The sequence below is a fragment of the Leopardus geoffroyi genome, chromosome A2 (assembly GCF_018350155.1).
Source record: "Leopardus geoffroyi isolate Oge1 chromosome A2, O.geoffroyi_Oge1_pat1.0, whole genome shotgun sequence".
In the NCBI taxonomy this organism is placed as follows: Eukaryota; Metazoa; Chordata; class Mammalia; order Carnivora; family Felidae; genus Leopardus; species Leopardus geoffroyi.
The window spans coordinates 71648822-71654821 of record NC_059331.1 but is presented as its reverse complement, the minus strand read 5'-3'; the positions used below and the strand labels follow the sequence as shown (position 1 = coordinate 71654821).

The 6000-nt window shown below is 43.0% G+C and overlaps 1 long non-coding RNA gene across 1 annotated transcript in view; it reads right to left on the bottom strand.

Moving 5' to 3' along the window:
• Positions 1–569: 569 nt before the first annotated feature.
• The window catches only part of LOC123606238, a 113637-nt gene continuing 108206 nt past the window's right edge, over positions 570–6000 (bottom strand). The window contains exon 4 of the long non-coding RNA XR_006716183.1: positions 570–671. This is a non-coding gene — a long non-coding RNA (uncharacterized LOC123606238). The remainder of the gene's footprint in view (positions 672–6000) is intronic.

The following is a 6000-nucleotide window of genomic DNA, read 5'->3' as shown; positions in this document are numbered from 1 at the left end:
GCTCCAGATTCTGAAACCTTCACTCCAGAGCAGAGTGAGGGGGGTGCGGTGGGAGTGGGGGGTGCATTGGGGGATCTCAACGGTTTTCAGAGGCAGAAAAGGTGGTCACATCCCTTTCATCTGCATTCCGTTGGCAATAAGTCACATGACCTCACTTCTTTTGTATGTGTAGAAAACATGTTTTAACAGAAAAGATCTATAGTTCTATCTCTTCTTGGCAGCCACAGCAGCCTGGTTGGCCTTTGACACGAAGTCCAAGGTGGTAGAGGTAAATTATGGGCAATTAAGAAACCTACTGCAATATGGGAATACACCGTGGGAAGTGGTGCAGCCCTCATGGGCCTGAGTCTTCAGTCAATCCAGGTTCACAGGGCTTGTTGTCCAGACCGTTGGCCTGACCTAGCTGTACTTTTCCATTCTTCACCTCCTGTCTTCTCAAGATTGTGCATAATGGTGATCACATGCCCCACCCCATCCTCAGTGAGCTCTCCTGAACTGTTGATGAGGTTGACATCTGCTTTCCCACACAGCACATGCGCATATCTGGGACCATACCCTCAACTGCAGCTACGGCAAAGGCTGTTTTCCACTGCCCATCGGTGTTGGTGCGGAGGGCCCACAACAGCACTGGAGCTTCTCAGGGGTCACCAGAGACAGGGCAGCAGCCCCTCCTGTGGAAGACAAAAACACAGCACTGTCTCTGCCACATGTTTCACAGTGTGACACATGCAGAGAGTCTTGAGGAACACTATGGTAAAAATACTTTTGAAATGACTGAAGAGGTAGTTGCATGCATTTCAAGCTGTCATGGTTATCTCATTTAGAGATAGAAGACAGCTGTTTTCCTTGAGCCCCGAATGTGTCCCCTGCCACCTTCTCTGGCATTGGGAAGGCCTCCAAGCCCCTGGTCATTTCTCACCAGTCAAGCTTCCCACAGTGCTGTTCACACTTTCCTCAAGGTTGCATCTCACAGGACCCAAGTTTAGCTATTGCTTTTAGAAGGCACAGTGAATCATCCCCTTCAGCAAATATCAAATGCGCTATGCCCTCTGCAAATGTCCTACCATCTCTGCTGCTGAGCCAGAAGCAGAAAAGCCAGGAATGGGAGGACTTCGTTGTAACCGACCATCGTTATTTATTCCAGGCCTAATGGTGGAGTCAGATACAGAAAACAGCTCTGCCAGTTATGTCTGGGAAAGATTAGTGGCTTTAGAGTTGAAAGAATGAATTTGACACATCTGGATCCTTGACCTATTGAGTGACCTTGGGCTAGTTATCAATTCTAAACATGTATTAAGCACCTGCTATAAGCCAAGTACATAAGAATGGAGGTTGTAAAGTAAATTATGGGCCATCAAGGGACTTACTGCATTGCAGTATGGGAAATGTTTTCTCATTCCCCTGATGTGTCTACCCTGGCCCATAGTGGAAGGGATGTCTGTCCCCTCAATCTTGTAACCATTGCCAACTTCAACACCTGGATGCTTTTACTGCTGCTCTCACCAGTCGAATTGATGCCTCACAAGAGCCTGTTTCTTTACATTGTTGACTTCCAAAATAAGATCTCAGATGGATGAGCTTGACCAGGGCACCTACGTGATAGGTCTGTGGTTTAGTTGTAAAGAAGGCCAGGAAAAGGAGGGTGCAATTTTTTTTCTTAATTTTCCAACTACTAGATGGGCATTTAAAATGTGCCAGGCAGAAAATATGGCACATAAAAAGATTTCCAAATGGCACTGAAGAACCACTTGATCTTTCATGGAGGCCATGCTTTTGTTTTGGCATGATGGTAAAATCGCTCTCAGGTGTTCTGAGCAAAGACACACAGGACATAGACCAGGGATGGTTTGGTCATGGGTTTGCCACACTGGGATAGTTGCAGCAGAAGAACAAGGCTACTAGATGTCAAGTGGCCTAGAAAGAGGTAAGTAATGATGTTCTCAATGAATAGGGAGAGCAGATGGTAACAAGAATGAGAATAGTTTTCTGGAATTTAAGATCTCAAGCATTATGCAGTTCTGAGTAATCATCTGGTGTAGGAATGTGGATAAGTTTCCCCTTGGTTGCACTGTGTTGAGATAGTACCCTACCTAGGTCAGGAGAAAGAATAATATGGCATCTCAAGTATCATTTGACTTGTTCAGCATATTTCAATCACCTTTTCCTTAAGAACTAGACCCAAATCCTTCAGGAGCTGGTCTGGAGACACCCGAGTGACAACCTAAAGTTCTGCGTACAAAGTTCTCTATTTCTGGGACAAATTTTCAGGCAAATGCAAAGGGAAATAAGCATTCCAATGAGAGGGATCTATCAGAAGAAAGTCTTGTATGGACCGTCTTATGAGACAGGAATATAGTAAAGAGCTGGAAAAGAAACTTCTCCAGGCAGCATCACATTAGGGAGTAAGGGTTATGGTGTCAGCCTCTTAGAAACTGGAACTGAACAATTCTAATGTGGAACTGAACAGATCACTGGTGATGGACTGACAATAACTAGAATCACCCGAGACTAGGTGTAAAATCATGCCACACTGTGGTAAGGATACTACAAAGTCTCTATAAACCCTCAAAATGTCCCCTTTGCAGTCAACCCCTCCCTCACCCCTTAACCCCTGATGGCCACTGATCGCTTCTCTATCCCTCTAGTTTGCTTTTTCCAGAATGCCATATAAATGTAATGCAATATGTAGTCTTTTGAATCTAGGCAATATACAGTGAAGATTCATCAATGTTGTTGAGTGTATCAGTAGTTCTTCCTTTCCGTTGCTGAATACTATGACATTGTATGGATGTACCGCACTTGTTTATATATATCTCCCAGTTGAGGGACAAGGAAGAGAGTCATGGCAGCCATTTTGGCAAACAATCTAGCACACATGTTAATGATTCAAATTAAACACAGTTATGTATCCTTTGTACAAAAGAAATTCAAACAAATGTAGAGAGAATAATACAATTATTCCCCATATAGCCTTCACTTAGCTTCAGTAGTCACTAAGATGTGTTTCATGTAACCTATTTTGCTTTTTTTCCCCTCCTTTGCTGAAGTATTTTAAGGCAAATAGTGGACATGCATAGTAAAGGATGTAGGGATTACTTGGTTTGCATCTCCAAACATTATGGATGTTTTTCAAATAGCATTAATGGATGAGCAAATTATTTTCTGTAAAGGGTCAAACTTTGTGAGCTCTATAGCCTTTATTGTAATTATTCAACGTCTGCTATTATGTGAAGAAAGCAGCCTTAAATGATACATAAATGAAGGAATGTGGCTGTGTTCTACTAAAGTTTGTTTATAAAAACAAGGATCAGGCCATAGTTTGCCAAACCCAATCTAGTATCCAGTCCATGATCAAATTTCCCAGATTGCAAAAATGTCTTTTTACTATTTAACAATTATGACACCAGTTATTTTTTTTTTATTTTGTTTTAGAGAGGGAGAGAGAGAGAGAGAGAGAGAGAGAGAGAGTGAGTGGGAGGAGGGGCAGCAGAAGGAGAGAGAGAGAGAATCTTAAGCAGGCCCCATGTTCAGCACAGAGCCTGACTTGGAGCTCCATCCCATGACGCTGGGATCATGACCTGAGCCAAAATCAAGAGTCAGATGCTCCACTAACTGAGCCATCTAGGTGCCCCCTGACACCAATTCTGATGGGGGTTTTCCCACAGTGATGAAGTGTGGGAAACGAAGTTTTGGGGTAACGGGGTTCATGGGGTCCAGAGCTGATGGCCAAGAAAGAACTCTTAAAGTCATCTTTGGTGCAAAAAGGTGATTTTATTAAAGCATGGGGACAGGACCTATGGGCAGGAAGAGCTGCACTATGGTCATGACAGGTAACTCATTATGTACCCTCGGGTTGGGAGGGGGTCAGGGATAAAGTAAGTCTCTAAGAAATTTTGGAAGCAAGGTTTTCAGGACTGTGAGAGGCTAGCTGTTGCTAGGGAAACACCATTTATTACCATTTAATAAAACCTCAGTCATGAGATCTTTTAGACGTATATCAGGGTCTATAAGCTTGGAGTATGATTGCCAACACGTATCTTGGGGCAGTTGAGATAAAGGAAGTTGACTTCAAGATCCACCAGGTTGAGATAATGTTAAGCTAAAGTTATCTTTTGACCCCAGAAAAGTATCATCCTTGAGGTAGCTGAACTCGTTAGAGGGAGGTCACTCTGCCAGTCTCAAGGACTTGTCAATGGGCTGTAGGCAGTAAGGGAATTTAATTTTTCATTTGCCTTAGTTTCCCACATTACCATGGCAAACACTTAAACACCTTTCCTTTGTTCTTGGGTAGCCAGGATTGTCTGAGGAATATCATACATATTCTACCTGTGGGGCAGAGAAGTGTGCCAGCCTATATTTTGCCCTCAGCTTGCCCCAAGCTCCCTCATCAACACTACCAAGCAGTTCTGGAACAGCAACTGAGTGTCTTTCAGTTTAGCTCAATTCTGACACCATCTACCCAGAGATAGTGTCAGATTCCATGACTAAAGGCTCAATCCTACAAGACTGTCCTCCACTTTAGATATCAATTTTAGGTCCAGGTTTTTACCTCTGCTTCTAACCAACTGGCTTTAGATCTCAGGTTGCAATGACTCCCCTCAATTCATTTGCTAGAGCAGCTCACAGAACCCAGAAAACCAGTTTACTCACTAGATTATTGGTTTATACAACTCAGGAACAGCCCTATGGAAGAGATGCATAAAGCAAGTCACAAAAGCTTCCATGCCCTCTGTGAGTACTTCAGTCTCCCCAAATTTCCAGGTGTTCACCAACCTGGAAGCTCTCTGAATCTTGTCCTTTTGGGTTTTTATGGTGGTCTCATAACATAGACACAATTGAATAAATCATTGGCCGTCTGTTATCGAATTTAATCTGCAGCCCCTTTTCCCTCCCCAGAGATAAGAGTTGGGACTGGAAGTTCCAATCCTCTAATCACATGGTTGGCTTGCCTGGCAACCATCCCCATCCTTGGGTTTTATAGGGGCTTCCCAAAAGCTGCCTAATTAACATAACAAAAGACATCTGTGTTGCTCTCCTCACTTAGGAAATTCCAATGGTTTTAGGAGCTTTGTGCCAGAAATAGAGAGGAAAACCACATACATAATTGTTGTTATAAATTGCAATATCACACTGGTTTTTCAGCTCACATCAGGATCCAAACAAGGTTTTGAATCCAGTCTTAAATGATTTATTTTTTATTTTTAAATTTTTTTTTTAACGTTTATTTATTTTTGAGACAGAGAGAGACAGAGCATGAATGGGGGAGGGTCAGAGAGAGAGGGAGACACAGAATCTGAAACAGGCTCCAGGCTCTGAGCTGTCAGCACAGAGCCCGACGCGGGGCTCGAACTCACGGACCTCGAGATCATGACCTGAGCTGAAGTCGGACACTTAACCGACTGAGCCACCCAGGCACCCCCAGTCTTAAATGATTTTAAAGTTTCTAATGATAAAGTTAATTTGTAGATCAGTACCCACAAAATAGAAGCCATCCCAGTTGGCTGGCTCAAGTTACAAATCTGAACCGAAATCAGCCACACTTACGGGAAATGCCTCATTGTCAAGGAAATCTAACCCATACCAGTCACAAGCCTCCAACTTACCCTTAGCTAGCTTACTCTACCCTAGGAAATAAGACCTCCTGGCCAACTATTTCCACATTACCTCTTCTAACTGTGTAAAACTCACTGTCCCCTAAATACCCTGGGGGGAGTGTTCCACTGCTTGTGAGGCACTGTATTACCCCAATCCATGGACTGTCTTCCCTTGAATAAAGAATACAAACTCATTACGAAATGTTTTGGTTTTGTCACTCGACACTAACACAATGACTTAAGTAGCCATATTTTCCAGTGTATATTACGTCTGCTATCCCCAGACCTTCTTCCTTGAAAATCAACTATTTAAAATGAACAATATGTATTCATCACTGAGAAATTAGGAAAAAAGCATAAGTGCCTCTAATCTTATCAAGCAGAAATAACCATTGTTTTTCTCTGA